This window comes from Phallusia mammillata, chromosome 4 (genome assembly GCF_965637545.1).
Source record: "Phallusia mammillata chromosome 4, kaPhaMamm4.hap1.1, whole genome shotgun sequence".
Taxonomy (NCBI): Eukaryota; Metazoa; Chordata; class Ascidiacea; order Phlebobranchia; family Ascidiidae; genus Phallusia; species Phallusia mammillata.
In genome coordinates this window covers 30,538,996-30,558,832 of record NC_137255.1, presented here as the reverse complement: position 1 = coordinate 30,558,832, position 19,837 = coordinate 30,538,996, and the positions used below count along the sequence as shown (strand labels likewise).

The 19,837-nt window shown below is 37.8% G+C and overlaps 1 protein-coding gene across 1 annotated transcript in view; it reads left to right on the top strand.

Annotated features, from left to right (window-relative positions):
• The first annotated feature begins 14,096 nt into the window (after positions 1–14,096).
• The window catches only part of LOC145222983 (vacuolar protein sorting-associated protein 33B-like), a 148,557-nt gene continuing 142,816 nt past the window's right edge, over positions 14,097–19,837 (top strand). Inside the window, exon 1 of the mRNA XM_080089261.1 lies at positions 14,097–14,100. The gene's annotated coding sequence lies outside the window, so the exon portion shown is untranslated. The remainder of the gene's footprint in view (positions 14,101–19,837) is intronic.

Sequence of the window (19,837 nt, the reverse complement as noted above, 5' to 3'; positions counted from 1 at the left end):
AACGCGACGACCTTTACTCAATTCCAGTTGCGAAACCTTGCGAAGGTTGCGAAAGTTTAGTTTGTAGTTTTGTTTTTGACACTGTTTGGGAGTTATCACTTTAGTTTTGGTAACAATCGTTTTGACGTGTTTGTCACAATTTACTGGACATCTGATTGCGAAAAAGTAACATTGTAAAAATATTAATCAGTTTACTTTTTTGTTACGACATTACTTGTGAGGAGGTTATTTGTAATGCAACACATCCTTTGTTTGGGTGTATTATTGTATGTGAACAAATATTTTCAATCTACGTACACCATAGTGTTCTGTTGCAATCGACATCAGTACCGCATAAAAGCCTAAATATCACATGTCTTTTCAAATACATCATTAACGTCTATCAGGGGTTGCGCATTGAGTGCATGAAAACACCAACCCACCAATCAACGCTAAATAATTGATACGACGACATTTAGTGTTTATTACAAGAAATATTTCAATTCTGTGTTTGTTTTCAGGCTGCAGACGTTAACTGTAAACTCGCATCATAACACAAGTTGCAAAATAAAATGGTTTACTTTTACTGCATTTTTACGTGTTAAGCGTTTTTCTGATCACATGTGTCGTACGCAAGTATTGTTTTCCCCAAAAAAGACATTGATTTTTTATGTCAAACTCTAGAATATTACGGGCGTATTTTCGTTCAGTTGTTTATGAAGTTTATCCATTCGGTTATCTCTCAAGTTGCAATTTCGCTCGGTAGATTTTTACCCTATAACTTTTTCACAGTCTGTTGCCCATCAAAGTAGCCGTAAACCCGTTGTCTCGGCGCGAAAGCAAAGCTGTTTTCAACCTGTAAATACCAAGTTTCGTTTCCTAGAGGAATGTAGACATTTCTCGTGATTACATTGTGCAAGTATTTGCGAGTCGAAGATATACTTGTTTTGTGTCTCTATGTGGCCAAGGTCCACTGCAAAGTGAAAAAAGTTAAAATGCTCATTAGTTCTGAATTAAATTACTTACTAAAGTTTTCATGTTTTTGTAGAAAACAGTTTTTTAAAACAATATTTTTTTGGCAATATTAACATCCGAAATAAGTTACATCTCACGAAAATAATTGTTTAATATAAGAACTGTGTATTTACCCCAAACCTAACCTCAGTTCTCAGCCGAATTTTGCATTCAAGTTTTGTTCCTTGATAGGGTTTCAATTTTCAATATACTGTAACCTTAGTTTTATGATTGATGTTTGCAAATTTAATCAATTCAATAATATGCGATCAGCCAATCATTTCAGAAATTTTGTTCGAAGATGGGATATTACAATTATGTTAAAGTTTTGTAAGGCAAAGTTTTCGTTCAATTATTTTCGAAGTTTATCCATTCGTTTATCCCTTCGTTTATCCCTTGAATTGTAGTCTTACATTTTTTGCAAAACAAGTTGCAAAACAATACAGTGTGTTAAACTCTGCTCGGTAGTTTTCATTCTTTAACTTTTTCACAGTCTGTTGCCCGTCCAAGTAGCCGTTAACCCCCTGTCTCGGCGCGAATGCAAAGCTGTTTATTCCTGTAAATACCAAGTTTCGTTTCCTAGAGGAATGTAGACATTTCTTGTGATTAGCTTGCGCTTGCATTTGCGACACGAAGAAATACTTGTTTTATGTCTCTATGTTGGCAAGGTCCACTGCATAGTCATTAGATCTGAATTAAAATACTTTATAAAATTTTCATGTTTAAATTTGAAAAAAGCAGGTTACTTGGAATAATATTAGGGCTCTTTAACTTGTCCAAACCCAACCACAATCATTCAAGTTTATCGCTTGTTGGGGTTTCAATATACTGTAACCTTAGTTTTTACACTCTTCTCTAGAACAAAACTTATTTTGTATCAATCTAATAAATATTTCAGACTTCGTAATGTTTGCAATTTATTTTCTGATTAATCTTCTAATTTAGTGTTGGAAACGGCTTTAACAACTTTAATTTAACTGGATAAATAGAAGGAAAACGACTGTGTTATCGGCGATATTACCAAAGTCGTCATTAGTCTGAATCCAAGCCCCAAAATTTCCGAATTTCCTGTATTCCCATAAATCTCACAATAGTGGTTTCTTTTGTAATAATCCGAGATGTTTGGTATTATCAGTTCATAGAATACGAAAACGAGTTGCTGTAAATTGTGTTAAAGGTATTTCCTACTTCTGTAACCGTAAGTTATAGGCCTATACCCCAGTTCCAATTTAAGATAATGTCAAGTTTATATTGCTTAGAAAATTTTCAACTCTTTAATAGTAACGGCTTTTTGCCGACCATAGCAGTTTCGTCGCTTGTATTTTACCGAGAAAACATGTCATAGAAGTGGTCTGCGTTTATTTGCGTTTTCGGGATTTTGGCAAAACCTTTTTTTATTGTGCAGCGAAATCCAACGCTAACTCGTCGCAAAACATTCCAGGATTAGTTATATTCCGCTTTGCACTTTTCCCCTCAGCATTTTTTCCAGTCTGTGGCCGACCTAAGCTTCCACAAACCACGTCCTAGCATTTGAAATATACCCTATCATCACTTAAGCTGCAGACCTAACCATTCGTAAAACTTTTCAGTGGTGGTATTTTCCTCTTAATATTTTTCCGTTCACAATTTATAGATTGCTTGTATCGTACCTTACCTTTTGAAGTGATATTTTTTGGACACCTGATGTTATACATTATTACATGATGATTACTATTTCAATCTATCTAACTATCCAGCAAGGTTTCTTTCGGAGTTTTTTTTTCTGTTGAACCCCACCCTCTTTTACTAACACGGGTGGTTAGTTTATAGGGCCCCCTCGACTTGTCCCACCATCGGTTCCCTCAGTCGTGTTTAACCTCAATGCACCAACCTTACATTTATGTGAGCCCCAGTCACTTAACACTTTATAATACGGTATAATACCCCGTTCAGCCATTATCCTATAGCGCCCTTCACTGTTTTGCCCTCCATAACGTTTTAACGTTGCGCACTAGTGCTACTGTGCCGCTATAAAACAACAGCAAAAATCAACGTCCAGAACTAATGTTTTTTATCTAATATTATCACAAGTTTGTTTAACATATTATTTTTTTGTTAATGTTTAAAAATTTCTCAAATAAGCAAACTTTGCTGCGCAAGATAAGTTTATCATGTGTGGATAGCGATAAAAACTCAATTTTCGAGCTTCGTTACAAGATGTATAGCTTCCAAACAAATTGTACCATTTCGATTTCGGCCAAATCTCTCAGCTAGTGTCTGCTTTGATGACAGACTTTGTGGTAAACCTGTCAAGGCGAATTTCGCAACTCATTACAGGCACTTGAGTTTCAATCAATGACTTGATACTGACAACGTTTACACACAATTCTAATCACCTATATTTGTTGACAGGACATTACCTGCGCTTACCAAGTGCGACAACAAGACCTGATCTGTCCATCTACTTCTCCATGCTCCAGTTTCACTGTGTTTGTCAAGAAGTGAAATGGTGAGCTTTTGTGTTAACATATTATGTTTCAACGAAAGCATTAAAACTGCTTTCAAGGCTATAGGAGACTCGTTTTGTGGCGTATTTTGCTACCTAAGCAACCTTCAAGCAGCTACGATATATGTTTTCTTTTTGAAGGAGCTGGGAACTTTGCTGGATATGTATTCCATGTAGTGTTTTGTATGTAAAGGTCGCACATTCATTGACCTACAACATGTTTCTTGTGTAGACTGCTATTTCAGTGCAGGTTGCTCTGGTAGGACACCTGGTGGCATACTACATGTATATGAGGCACAGGCCAGGAGCGAAGCACTCGAATACAGAGTGCGTTGGATTTTATCTGCGTGACGTTATAGGCAAATGTGGTGGCAATTGATTCTCAGGTGCTAATTCTGAAACTTGTTTTTGTTTTACCCAATTTTCTTACCCATTGTATGATGCTCATGGATTTCGTGGTAAGCCCATATCGAATACTGTAAGGCATAGTCGAGCAAGGAAAACTGTTCTGGACATGATACTAGATCAGTGGTTCTTAACCGGGGTTCGGTCGTTATATAAAGGTTAAGAACCACTGTACTAGATTGGTTGGGGTTAGTTGGTTTGTTGGGAAAAGCTAGTACGTACATTGTAAAAACGTATTTAAAACATTTGTGCTTTACTATGCCCGTAATGTAAAAGTATAGACGAATTGTGCCCTTTTTGAAATTTATTTTTATTTTCATTAAAATTGCTTAACGGTTGTATCATACGCTTGGCTTTCGTAGTTAGCTGTTAACCTACCATGCTTAGGAGCCATTGTCGAATAAGGGGATCTTTTTTGGGGCATGATTTGATAGAAATTTTTTAATATAAGGTTGTCCTGTCATCCATTTTTGTGATATTGGAGTAAATGACATTGGGCCTGGTTCATTTTATCCATTTAATTTATATTTACTGTCAATAAAACTATTTTCGTTTTGCAGAAGGCATTTGCGGATAATATTTGCTCTAGTGTGACACCTTATGGCATATGAATTGAAGATGAGACCTAGACAGAGAGCAAAGCACTTCGAACTGTATGTGTCACCGGCGAAACAGGAACAAAACACTTCATTCCGCTAAATTTATTTGCCCTTCTACTTCTCTGTCCATGCTCCATTACATATTTAAATCATGTATTTCTTGACAGGACATACATCGGACTACCAAGTGCTACAGCAAGACCTGATCTGCCCTTCTACTTCTCCATGCTCCAGTTTCTCTGTATTGATCAAGAAGAAGAGTGGTGAGCTGTTGTATCAATTATTTGCGTCAAAAGAGTCAACATTAAGTAGCGATTGGTAAGTTAAAATTATCCAGGTTTAGTGCAATACATGGTGCACATCGTATTTTTTATTAAAATAGTTTCAGGTAACGGCTTTGCCGACGTCGTGCTGTACTTATGTGCCTACATTTATTTATTTTTAAATGCAGGAATTCATTTAGAATAGTCGATATTAGTATTTGAAAAGCTTGTAACGAAAACGAATATATGAGTCAAAATGTTTAAACACAATTTAGTTTTTTTTTTTTCAGTGGTATGACATCAACAGGCAATTGGCAAATAGGAAAATAGTTTTAAATTAACAAAACCGATTATTACCGTGGTAATTTCTAAGTTCGAATGCATAAGTCGATTAAGTAGATAATAAAATAGTAAATATGGATCCCTTCCGTATCCTGATTTTACTCAGTTTTTTGTTTTTGTTTTTTCTGCCCTGAAGTTTGTCCCAGCACTTTTGGCCACAAATCTTTGATTGATTTGAAAGAGTACGAATTGAATGAAATTAGGACGGTTTATAGAATACATCGTCCATTGATGTGTTTTACTTTGTAAGTCCCACATCTTTACCACATTAACCCCTAAAATGGGTGCAATTGTTAACGTTGGCCGAGTTGAATGAAATCAGGACAATTTCGTCATAGCCATCATTTACAATACTAGGCCCCTACTATATTTACCCTACATGTGTCAATTTTCACGTTTCGCCCTGCAGTCCCATCAGTTACCCCCTTAGCCTCTGAAAAGGCATTAACTTATTAAACAATGTCTGAATTTCATTCAAGATGAAAAATTTGTTAAATACGCCGATTACAAAATAAGTGTAGAATATATAACCGTTTCAAAATAGGTTATAGTGCAGGGGCAAAGGCAATATGTGCTAAACCACCCTTCCAGTAATGAAATGTTTTTTGAATTACACGGCCAAGCAACTACTTGGAAACCTCTTTCCAATTTCCTCTGTGGAGCAGACCAGTTGTGGCATCGCACAAAATAGGCGAGAGATGCTTTTTTACACTATTACTCCCAACAAACTTGAGTGCCAATGGATGGCTACACAAGCCAATACGGCAGATCCCTTGTCGCCAGCTGCACTGATGAGACCTTATAGGTCGAAACAGTGTGCATTTTCCGCAGCTAAATTTGAATTTACTCTTGTCTGTTAAAAATATTGTTAGTACTACTGTTCAAATGAGTGACACAACAATGTTGTTCCATCAGGTACATTAGGCAAACAACGTGTCAAGCCTGGAGCAAACGTGTTTTCAAATCTCAACCGAGATGGAGAAAAAGGCGCTGCTCAGCAACCAGTCGTGACGCGAGAAACAAATGGCGGTTTACAGTTTGCTATAAAGGCTGCAAGTGCTTGATGTCGACTAAAGAAGCGCGAACTTGGTTGAGTGAAGGAATCGTGTATAAGACAAGGGGCAAAATAAGCTATCAAAGTAAGTTATATTATCTTTTGTACTTATATGTGCTGTGGGCAATTTAACAAACTGTTACCATAGGCCCAAAATCAACCTAGTTTGCGGCATGTATAGTTTTGTAGTTACTGTAGTTTTAACATTGATGAAGAGGTGGGCTAGAGATTGTTAGCATAGGTTAAACATTGTTTGCTTACCCACAGCATATATGAGTTACATAAAACTTCTATGCTTGTGTTAATAAACTGGACTTCATTTATTTTATGTTATCAAGTTTTGTGCTGAAATATTTTTCATAACTATCAAAATTGATTCCAATTACCGCCGATTCCAATTAGGTAAAAAAATTGATTCCAATTAGGTAAATCGGAACCAGTTTTAAAACACAACGATTGTTAAGTATTTATTTGGGAATGTTTCTATTCTGTATCTTTGTTATTTGTGTTCAAACCCGTTTCATTGCAATTTTATTGATTTGTTTACCTGTGTGATTTAAATTTGCTATAATGCGTTTAGCGTAGTCAGCAAACAATACTTTTTTGTAATCGTTAACTTCAAACCAGTGATAACCATGGTTGCAAAATTATTGTGAAATCCCGGTGCTTACTAACACAAACACGGTAATAAAACGCACAAAATTTTCTTTCGCGCCCTGTCGTTGCATTTCCTTGTTGCGTGACATTCTATTTGGTTTTCTATTCTACAGATACGTGCCAGGCGCGCTGTATTTTTATAGTTAAAAAAAGTTTAATTTGACAGCCTCTGGGTAAAGATCAAGTATTTGTTGATGAAACAATCATGTACCCAAGATTGTCGTGAACGCAACTGTTGTTTTTGCTGAAACACCTTTTTCATTAGCTCAACACATTACATTTGCTTGGCATAATGTCAAAGTTTTTTTTTTCTTTTTCTTTTTATGCTTTTTATCTAAAAAGGCTTTAGTAAGATAATGTCTGTTTCTGGCAAAATTATGCGTTTTGTTTTGTTGGCCTCGATAATACAACGTTTCAATAAGCTTGAGTATTGTAATTGTCTGTCACATATGTGCAATTGTAAGCATCTGCAAGATACTGTGTTTGCCGATGTTGTCAGTTGTAGTTAACTCTCACATTTGCATCATAGCTTTGTTCCTGAAATAAACAGGATTTGCAAATTGATCAAAATTACAAACAAATCTGATGCTTTTCTTCCGCGACCCAATGCATGTTATCTCACTAACATTCTTTCTGCTCCTCATGGAATACGAATTAAATACTTAAAATACCCTTGTCATTTGACATGTAAACGTTTGTTGACACGCAACAGACATTCCCACAGAATAAGTGTTGCCGTTAGGTGTCTCGTATTGCAATTTCGATTACGTAAGGTTATACCGTTACCAAAAAAGTTACCATATGAATTCACACAAGTTTGTTCTGATTTGCGGCAATCCCAGTGTTTGACATGTTTTATTGAAGTTCGGTTATCGTGCGTTTCTGTTCTGTGTCATATATGTCCAAATCCTTAGAGCTCAGTTACGCCACATAGATGGATTATTCCGCCTAGTAATTTCCACTCTGCAACCGTTTGTTGCTGAACATAGCGACTGGAACATCCCGTCAAACGCGAAAATCATTTTCACATACTTCAGAGAAATCGTTTGTGGTTTTGTTTGCAAAACTGTTTGGGGTGTTAACATCGTTTTGACGTGTTTGTCACAGTTTACCGGACATTTAATGCAACACAGCAATTGTTTTGTTCTATTATTATATTTAAAGCTAATCAAATATGTCCAATCTACTTGTGCCACAGTGTTTTATTATATTCGACATCCGTGCCGAATATAAGCTCAAATACCCTATGATCTTTCAAATATACCATAAACGCCTATCAGGGATTGTAGCTGTGACAACAAACAAATATACCCACACAGATATGTTAGTTTCAAAACGTCACAACATAACCGTAAGATGTGTTTTGCGCATTAATTAAAGACACAGTGCATGAAAAACAATAAACTCATCAACGCTAAACAATTTATGCACATTAATGTGTCTGTTTTTAACCTGCAAATCTTAAATCTAAACTCGTAACATTATACAGTCGTGGTTTTACTTTCATGCTATTTTGCCACCAAAACTTTAAAGCCCAACCCAACGCGAAAGTTTGTACTTTAATATTAAGTTTTGTAACTTGTTAACACACTGATTTTTTTATTTTAAACTGTGGATTATTTCGGGTGTTTTCCCGTTCAATTGTTAATGAAGTTTATCCATTCGGTTATCCCTTAAGTTGCGGGCTTATATTTCAAACCTGCAAACTTTTTTACAGTCTGTTGCCCATCAAAGGAGCTGTAAACCCGTTGTCTCGGAGCGAATGCAAAGCTGTTTTTAACATGTAAATACCAAACATTGTTTCTGGTTTATAGGAAACAAGACATTCTTCATTATTAGCTTGTGCTTTCATTTGCGAGTCGAATTTATTTTCAAATATTTTAACGACACAAAAAGGTTACTTGGCATAATATTAACACCTGAAATAAGTTGGACATCATAAAAATAATTGTTTAGTTTCAGAACTTTGTAATTTGCCCAAACACCACCTCAGTTCTCAACCGAAATTTGCATTCAAGTTTTGTCCCTTGATGGAGTTTTAATAAACTATAAACTTCGTTTTATCACTTTTTGCTAGCAATAAACTGCAACATTGCTGGTTCTTATTTTGCTAACTTAATCGATTAAATTATATGCTACCAGACTATCACTCTAGAAATTCTGGTTGATTATGAGATAGTAAAATTATGTTATAGTTTTATAAGGTATATATATGATATTTTGTCAGGCATATACAACTGTTTTCTAGCAAATATTTGTACTGTTTGGCGTTTTAATTTAGTGTTGCAAAAACTGTAATAGTAACGGCTTTTTGACAACCTAAGCACTTTCGTGGCTTGTATTATACCGAGAAAACATGTCATAGAACTCGTCTCGGGTTATTTTCGTTTTGAGGTTTTAGCAAAACCTTCTTTTTATTGTGCAGCGAAATTCAACGATAACTCGTCGCAAAACAATCCAGGATTAGTTATATTCCGCTTTGTACTTTTCAACTCAACATTTTTACGGTCTGTTGCCCATCCGTAAACTCTGTCTTAGAACGCATTCGAAATATTCCTTTTCACTCTTCTATCACTTAAGCTGCAGACCTAACCATTCGCAAAACTTTTCAGAGGTGGTATTTTCGTGCTTTTCATTTTATACTTTTCCATTCACAATTTATAGCTTGCTTGTATTGTACGTTTTGCAGTAATATTTTTGTGGACACGTGATGTTATACATTATTACATTATGATTATTGTTGTAAAGTTAACTATCCGGCAAGGTTTCTTTTGGTGTTTTTTTCCTGTCGAATCCCACCATCTTTTACTAACACGGGTAGTTAGTTTATAGGGCCCCCTCGACTTGTCCCACTATCGTTTCCGTCAGTCGTGTTTAACCTCAATGCACCAACCTTACATTCATGTGAGCCCCAGTCACTTAACAGTTTATAATACGGTGTGGCTGCGGCGCGTATAGCCGTCATCCACCAGTTCTGCCATCCACTGTCTTGCTCTCCATAACGTTTTAACGTTGCGCACTAGTGATATTGTGTCGCTATAAAACAACAAAAATCGACGTCCAGAACTAATGTTTTTTATCTAATATTGTTACAAGTTTGTTTAACATATCATTTTTTTGTTAATTTTTAAAAATTTCTAAAATAAGCAAACTTTGCTGCGCAAGATAAGTTTATCATGTGTGGATAGCGATAAAAACTCAATTTTCGAGCTTCGTTACAAGATGTAGAGCTTCATGAAAAAATGTGCAATCTCGGCTTCGGCTTATATCTCCAAAACTCTCAACTAGTGTCTGCTTTAAAGGTAGATTCGTGGTATTCTGCCAAGGCGAATTTCGCAACTCATAACTGGAACTTAAATAATTTACACACGTTTCTAACCACATACATTGGTTGACAGGACATTACCTGCGACTACCAACTGCGACAGCAAGACCTGATCTGCCCATCTACTTCTTCATGGTCCAGTTTCTCTGTGTTGGTCAAGAATGATTGTGGTGAGCTTTGGTGTTAACATGTTATGTTTTAACGCAAGCAATTAAACTGATTTTAAGGCTATAGGGGGCTTTCGTTTTGTAGCGCATTTTGCTACATAAGCAACCTTCAAGCAGCTACGCTAAATGTTTTCTTTTTGAAAAAGTTTGACTGCTTTGTATTCCATGCACTGTTTTGTATGTGAAAGTGGCACATTTTTTTATGTAGACTGCTATTTCAGCGCTTGCCCAGGAAATAGCGGTTGCCCTGCCCGTAATGTAAAAGTTTTTGCTTTGCCTTCTACGTTTGTTGTACGTTTGTTGTACCTATTCCTCGACAAACGCCCCATAATCTATTGATGATAGTTTTATTTTAGGCTTTGGGGTAAAATAGAACTTACAAAGTTTAATTGCAGAAAATAGGGATTTTAAAAACAGGGCTTGTAGCGAAGTTGCTTTTATTGAGCGTGTCCTGTTAAGAATGAGCCTGGACACGCCAAAACGAGAGACGAAAACAAAACGCAGGAAAAAGGCAAAACGAGAAAAAAGGCGTTTCTTGCAAACGTAATGCGTGTCGTCACTACACAGCTCCCCCCAGAAACGACTTTTAAATTTTGCGAGGACGTCCCCGTTTTTTTATATTTGGGGTTGGCAACGGCTGCGAAACATCAATTATTGCTGGCTTCAAACGATCAATAGACACAGTTTGTTGATTACCCCCGACATATAAAACAAAATATTTTTCATGGCGCTGTTGAACCTTAAAAGGACCTTCGTAAGGAGGATTAAGTGGGGGTTTGTAAGAATCCCTACGAACGAAAACAAATTGACAACGTAATAACAATTGCGGTACAGAATGTTTAGGATTACAATGGCGTGATGTTGGCACCGGTAGCAATCTCGACAGTGCCTTGCGCAACGTTCGCACATATTCGTTGGGCAGGGGTTCTTGCTGTGTAGGTGGAATGAAATCTCCTGGAATTGGTATGGTTGAGCCGTACACCAATTCTGCACTGGAGGTCTTCAGATCTTCTTTGGGTAAAGTGCGTATACTCAAAAGCACCCACGGTAACTCGTCGCACCAATTTACGTCTGTAAGTCGTGCAACTAATGCAGTCTTGAGGTGCCTGTGGAAGCGTTCAACCAGGCCATTAGACTGTGGGTGAAATGCGGTAGTGCATTGATGTTTGGTGCCCAACATTTGGCAGACTTCCTTCCACAGATTGGACGTAAATTGTGGTCCTCTGTCTGATGTGATAAGACTCGGAACTCCAAATCTTGCTATCCAGTGAAAAGCTATTGCCCTTGCACAACTAACGGTTGTGGCTTCTGCTATCGGAATTGCCTCCGGCCATCGGGTATAACGATCTATTATTGTAAAAAGATACTTTGCACCTCTTGATTCAGGCAAAGGTCCGACAATGTCCACGTGTATGTGACTGAATCGTATGTTTGGAACAGCAAACTCTTCCAGTGGCGCCTTCACGTGACGATGAATTTTCGCCCTCTGACATTCGATGCATTGCTGCACCCATAAGCGAACTTCCTTGTTAATTCCATGCCATGCAAATTTGTCGGACATAATCTTCTGTGTAGTACGCACAGATGGGTGACATAATCCGTGTACAGCATCAAACACTTTTCGCTTCCAGCTTGAGGGGACTATTGGTCGGGGAGAACCGGTGGATGTGTCACACAACACAGTAGTTTGCGATGGACCAATGGGAACATCTTCTAAATTAAGCGATGTCACAGCTGTGCGATATGCTTCAACTTCGTCGCAATGTTGAGCTTCTGCTAACTGGTGATAATCCAAATCGATTGTTTGTTGTCGGACTGATGCCATGTATGACCGAGAAAGAGCATCTGCTACAACATTGTTCTTGCCTTTTATGTGCTGCACATCAGTTGTATATTCAGAAATATTAGTCAAATGCCTTTGCTGTCGAGCTGACCAAGGTTCTGCGACCTTTTTGAAAGCAAAAGTTAGTGGTTTGTGGTCGGTGTATGCAGTAAATGCTCTTCCTTCCAGAAAATAGCGAAAGTGTCGAATTGCTAGATGCAAAGCGAGTAGTTCTCGGTCAAACGTGCTGTATTTCTTCTCAGCTTGTCTTAATTGACGACTGAAAAACGCAAGAGGCTCCCAGGAGCCATTAACCCTTTGTTCTAGAACCCCGCCTATAGCATGATCCGATGCGTCCGTGGTTAATGATACAGGTGCTTGTGGCTGCGGGTGAACAAGTGTAACTGCTTTAGCTAAAGCAGTTTTCGCCTCATCAAAACTGGACTGCAGTTCTTTTGTCCAAACCAACTGTTTAGCCATTTTTGAAAGAGCTTTATAAATTGGTAGCATAATGCTTGCGGCCGAAGGAATAAAGCGATGGTAGAAATTTACCATTCCTGCAAATTGCTGCAGACCTTTAATTGTGTGTGGGCGTTGAAAGCGTTGAATAGCTGCGACCTTGCTTGTCAGAGGTTTAGCTCCGTTTGCATCAATGCGATGACCAAGAAACTCAATGTGAGTTTTCCCAAATAAGCATTTATTTAAATTGACTACCAGTCCATTTGCAGATAAATGCTGAAAAATCTCCTCAAGATGAGAAAGATGTTGCTTCTTGGATTTACTTGCTATCAGAATGTCGTCTAAGTAAACAAATGCAAAATTGAGCGACTGGCATATGCTGTCCATCAATCGTTGAAAAACCTGCGCGGAATTCTTCATACCGAATGGCATTCGCAGAAACTCGAACAAACCAAAAGGCGTTATAACTGCCGTCTTTGGAATATCTTCTTGTGCTACTGGAACTTGGTGGTAACCCTTGACCAAGTCTATTTTTGAAAATATCTTTGAGCCAGCCAGACCTGCTGAAAAATCTTGAATGTGTGGCAGTGTGTATCGGTCTGGTTCTGTTATTGCATTTAACCTGCGATAATCGCCACAAGGGCGCCAGCCTGTACCATCTTTGGGAACCATATGTAGGGGCGAAGCCCAGGGACTAGCTGATCTTCGAATTATTCCCATGTCAAGCATTTTTTTTGAATTCTTGCTTGGCTATAGCCAGTTTTTCAGGAGACAATCGGCGAGCCCTTGAATGCACCGGTGGCCCTGTTGTCACGATGTGATGTTTGACGTTGTGTTTTGGCGGCGTGGATGGTAAAGTGGGTGCTGTAATCACCGGAAATTTAGAAAGAAGCTTCGCGTATGCGTCTGTGTTTAAGGCAATGTTGTTCAGCTTGGGGGCAGCTTGCTTGGCGGCATGCAAAGGAATGCTCGAGAACAATTTAGCATTCAACAGGCAATTGTGCTTGAGGTCGACAATCAAGGAATGCGCGCGCAAGAAGTCAGCACCAAGGAGTGGTCTAGAAACTTGCGCCAACGTGAAATTCCAGGAAAACCTTCCAATTGTTAAATCCAACTGAAGTTGCTTCTTGCCGTATGTTAAGATGCGGGTGCCATTGGCAGCTTGAAGTTCTTTACCACGAGGGCAATTCCTGCGCTGAAACGCAGACGCAGGATAAACACTAATCTCCGCCCCTGTGTCAACTAAAAAGCGTTGACAGGTATTTTTATCCCACACATAAAACAAATTGTTGATTTGGCCGGTCGCTGAAGATGTTAGGAGCGACCGGCTGGTAAGTTTCCCTGCCAACTGCAAGGTTTCTGACACTTTATAGCTTTTTCACCAAAACGCTCGTGATAAAAGCATAGTCCAGACTGCTTTTTAGACCGGAACGTGTAGTTTCTGGGCACTTCTACATCCCGTTTGTTGATTTTTGATATTTGCAACTCATGCCCTTTCGCCTGCCAAAGCATATCAGCTCGTAGAGCAAGTTTCCGAGGATCATCAAAGCTTTCTTTTGCTAGAATCAAACGTATATCTTCTGGCAAAGATTGCAAGAATATAAATCGAAACAAAAAGCAGTTAACATGACCACACATCAGAGACAGCATCTCATCCATAAGTTGCGACGGCTTCTTATCTCCGAGATCGTTTATACGGAATAATTTTGCGGCTCTTTCATATTCGGAAAGACTGAATACACTCAGAAGTCGCTGTTTAATCGTGGTGTATTTTCCTTCTTCTGGTGGTTCTTCTAATAAGTCAATCAACCTACTTGCTGTTTGTTGATCAAGTGATGCGACCACATAATAGTACTTGGTTTGGTCGCAGGTAATTCTCTTTAGGGCGAATTGTGCTTCGGTTTGTTGAAACCAAATCCTTGGCTGTTCTGCCCAAAAAGTTGGCAGTTTAATAGACACAGCGTTTTCTTCATTTGTCATCTTTGAAGCAAGATAAAACGTATCTTGTAGTCGGCGGTCACCAATATGTAGCGAAGTTGCTTTTATTGAGCGTGTCCTGTTAAGAATGAGCCTGGACACGCCAAAACGAGAGACGAAAACAAAACGCAGGAAAAAGGCAAAACGAGAAAAAAGGCGTTTCTTGCAAACGTAATGCGTGTCGTCACTACAGGCTAAAGTTTCCTTTTCCTTTTTACTTTTAATAGAAACGTTTCTTTTGATAGAAACTCGAAAAGTCAGCCGAAACGCTTGTTCGAGTGAACGACGTGTTCCTAAGAAAAGAAAAAAAGGGTAACTTAATTTGTGCGAATATACCTTGTAAGTTACTAATACAATATGTAGTTTTGTTTTGTGGCGTTTTTCGAACAAATAACCTTCGGGCAGCTACAAAGAATGTTACTGAAAATGTATTCCATGCAGCGTTTTGTATGTGAAGATCGCACATTAATTGCTTTACAACATTTTCCTTGTGCAGACTGCCACGTCAGTGCTGGTTGCTCTGGTAGGACACCTGGTGGCATACTACATGAATACGAGGCAAATACGAGAAGCGAATCATTAGAATGCAGACAGTTTTGGATTAAACGTAGAAAATATAAATTATTGTGTTGTAATTTTGTAAATGTATTTACAATATTTCTGTGAATATTTGGATGTGGCATTTGTGAACTGCGTTTGAAAGATTATTTCGTGAAAGCTGAACGTTGTTCGCTCAGCCACCTCTGCATCAGTATTATTACCCTCCTAGTTTGGGCAGAAAAGTTTTGTAGTATTACTATCGATTATGGCTCAATCCTACCCACTGTTTATTATTTGCTTGGTTTAGTATTTGCTTGCCAAAAAAAGTTTTTGAACCTGACCTTCGGTGTTATTTGAATTTGTTCGACTTTCTGACGCCTTTGTTTTTTTGCAAGATTACATTTTCCCGCAATGGTTGACCACACAGTATTACCAAGTGCGACATTTGTAGTGATATCCCAGTGCTTGTTGGGCAAAAGCGGTGATAAAACACACTAAAAGTGCGTAATATAGAGGTTTAGTACGTGAGTGCCAAATAACTGCACTTATCACCTAATGCCGAACACTTTCTAAGCTCCGATTTTAAGTCACTTTTTTTAAGTCAAGTCTTTTGTAGCAGCAATCATAGCTTTGACGAAATATTTATGTATGCTCCATATCAGCTCGCACAAAGTCCTTTGCAAAGATACAAATCTGTGTACTTGTTTTAAACGCTACTTCATTCCGGAGCCTTTTTAACTACTGCATTAATCAAGGGGATTGATTAGTTATGGTTGTTTTCTATTTTATTACTTTTTCGTTAAACTTTTTTTCCTCTATTTTTACAGAACTTCATTTATACGACGATAATGTTTGGTCTAATCTTGCACGTTCATTTGTTCAGTTCTGTGTTGTTCAACACCCGGAAACAACAATGGTAAGTTTGTTTTAATTTTTTGACGTAATATTGATAAAACAGGAAAAGAATCTTCTTGGTCAAACTGCTTGGCACTTCTGCATGTGTTTTATCATCGGTGTAAAGGTTTAGTTGTTAATAAGAACTTGTTTGTTTTGATTACATTTGATTTGCAGGCAAAGTGCGCCTGGAAAATGTAATCGTCGCCATCCAAAATTACGACAAGTCGGGGCCACAGGACAAGAAAGCCGTTGGACTGCCAGTTGAAACCCAAACTGTCTGACTGCAAATTCTGTGATGCTGTGGTTGACTAATTTGGATGTACACGTCAGGTAAATTTCATGTTTTTTTAACTTCGAATTCTCACCTACTTTAACGTTTACAGCCATGTAAACAAAAGAGAAAAGTTTTGGAATAACAAGTAACAAATTATAAAGTCACTTTGTTGCGACAGTTTGCTTTGAAGCAACTTTAGCTGCTATTAACACTGATTCGTGTATATATACATTCAGCTAACACAGATCTGGACATTGTACGGCCCGCGGGCCACACCCGGCGCGTTGGCTGTCCTTGTCCGGTTTAAGTAAATTAAAACATAAATTCAATGTAGGTTTATTTATGCTACGCATGAAGTACGGGAATTTTGCTGTTATTTTAAAAACCCATTTGTTATAAATATGATTACGTAGTGATGCACGTGCGTAGGCGAACAGCTACGTGTGATGCTGGTCAAAATGGTTATAAAACACAAGTTGTTCAACCCATTGTTACGCGATAAAGCCCATAGTGCTCTTTTGTGTCAAAATAATAGAGCAGGGTTTGGAGAAAAACACGTAAACCTGATTTTTACAAACTAGAAAGCCTAAGCGCGAATTTGAACCTAATTGAATTAAAACTTTGGATTTTAATATTTTAGCGTAATATAGCAAAGCTAAATTGCTATTTTTCGTGTCAATTTGCCCCCTTATTTTTTATGCAAACTATAAATATAAGAATTATAACGCTAGAATGTAGAATAAAGTTTACCCAAATTTTAGTTGGTTTGGCCCTCGAACACAAGTCAGGTTTTTTATGTGGCCTCTTAAAAACTAATTGCCCACCCTTGAACTAGAAGTATATATCCTGCGTTTATGTCTGCTTTGAGGTATATATTGTTTTTGAAGTGTGCTAGAAAGATTATTTCGTGAAAGCTGAACATTGTTTGCTCAGTCACCTCAGCACCAGCTTTTTACCCTCCTAGTTTGAGCAGAAAAGTTTTGTAGTATTACTATCGATTATGACTCAATCCTTCCCACTGTTTAGTATTTGCTTGGCAAAAAAGTTTAGATTTGAACCTGACCTTCGATATTATTTAAATTGGTTTTCTGACGCCTTATTTTGCAAGATTACATTTTCCCGCAATGGTTGACCACACAGTATTAGCAAGTGCGACATTTGTAGTGATATCCCAGTGCTTGTTGGCACAAAACCGGTGATAAAACACACTAAAAGTGCGTAGTATAGAGGTTTAGTACGTGAGTGCCAAATAACTGCACTTATCACCTAATGCCGAACACTTTCTAAGCTCCGATTTTAAGTCACTTTTTTTAAGTCAAGTCTTTTGTAGCAGCAATCATAGCTTTGACGAAATATTTATGTATGCTCCATATCAGCTCGCACAAAGTCCTTTGCAAAGATACAAATCTGTGTACTTGTTTTAAACGCTACTTCATTCCGGAGCCTTTTTAACTACTGCATTAATCAAGGGGATTGATTGGTTATGGTTGTGGTCTATTTTATTACTTTTTCGTTAAACTTTTTTTCCTCTATTTTTGCAGAACATCAGTTATACGACGACAATGTTTGGTCTAATCTTGCACGTTCATTTGTTCAGTTCTGTGTTGTTCAACACCCGGAAACAACATTGGAATTTTTTTTTTAATTTTTCTGACGTAATATTGATAAAACAGGAAGTAAATCTTCTTGGTAAAACTGCTTGGCACTTCTGCATGTGTAAAGATTTTTAGTTGTCAATAAGAACTTGTTCGTTTTGATTACAGTTGATTTGCAGAAAAAGTGCGCCTGGAAAATGTAATCGTCATCATCCAAAATTACGACAAATCGGGGCCACAGGACAAGAAAGCCGTTGGATTGCCAGTTGAAACCAAAACTGTCTGACTGCAAGAGAAAGTTTTGGAATAACAAGTAACAAATTATAAAGTAATTTTGTTGCGACAGTTTGCTTTGAAGCAACTTTAGCTGCTATTAACACTGATTCGTGTATATATATACATTCAGCCAAATGTATATATCCTGCGTTTATGTCTACTTTGAGGTGTATGTTGTTTGCATGTATTTGTGTATTTTATGTCATCTAATCGAGAGTGAGCATTGTTTAGGTCAGGGGCCGCATGCGGCTCTTCGCCTGGTTATATGCGGCTCTTACGTCATTGTCGAAGTTTGGGGCCTACTGTGTATATTTTGGTTAGTATGAGGCGATCTGGTAAAAAAATCGTTGAATTTAAAGTAAAGCTTCAACAGTTTTGCTTTCAAACAAACTTAACATCGAAATGGTCACAAACCTTGCCATAAAACTGCAACCTTTCGTGGCAAATGTCTTGATTGTGATCTCATATATTCAATTGTTGAACAATGAATGGTTGCTTATTGTTGCGTACAATGCGAATGAGACACAAAGCAACAGCAATATTTACAACAAAGTGTACCAAGTAAAATAATAGTGCTTCAATCCGTTGGTTTTCGGGTTATAACGAACGTTGTATTTTACAGGAAGTTTGTCTTAGGTTTGATTTGCACTGACCTATGAAAGGTAGACAATAGGAACACTCCGAATCTGGCTCCAATCTGACTAGACAAATCTAACGCCGCATAAATCAAGTCCAAATGACGCCAAGCATTACCTTTAATATTTACAAGTCTATATTTCAGCGAAACAAAACAACAGCGAACACCAGTACCAAACAGCACTTACTTATTATCTTACTGTCTTCTGTGTTCTCCATCCTCTATCTTTTAGGTTTTGAAATGCTTGTTTATATAGCGATAGTGTCACGAGATTAGTTGCATAACACGTACACGCGAAATGCTTATTATGTTCTGCCATAGTTTGCAATCACTTACGTGTGAAATGTTGTTTAAGATATTGCAAACACTTATGAGCGAAAGGTCGATGAAAACGTTGCAAGAAAACAAAACACATGTGACAAATGTTTGAATTTAAAGTCCAAAGTTTGATCATGAAATCCAGAGTCCGATACAGATTTAAGCAACTGTTGGTGGTAAATGCATTAGTGACGTCGCAATGAATTTAGTTTCGCCACTTTGCATTTTTGTTAAACTCGGCGCCTACGTTTGGGGCGCATGCGCATTAGCTGAAAATACCGCAAAGTTTTTCACCAGGGAAAATCTTTTTTAAGTAAACAATTTTTGTCAAGTTAGCCTTCAAAATGGCAAAAAAGAAACAAAAATGATTTTAGCAATTCACCAGACATTAATCTCACCGCACGTTAGTAATACAATGAGACAAAAAGGATCTTTTAATTTATTTGATTTTGTATGTGAGATTCGTTGAAATGAGAGTTTTGTGTGAGAGACGGTGTTGAAAATGACTGGCCGTGGTCTGTACAAGTCCAATTGTGTCATTATTATGTTGGTGTGCGACATTTGGAATAAATCTAGCTAAGCACAGGTATCTGTGTGTGAGAAAGGGAGAAGGCATTGAACATATCTGCTTATGTATTTAATGTGGCTCTTTGTGGTAACGCAATAAAAAATATGGCTCCTAGGCCTCGACCGGTTGGCCACCCCTGGTTTAGGTAATCTACACTGAACATGCATTATTGTCTTATTTTTAA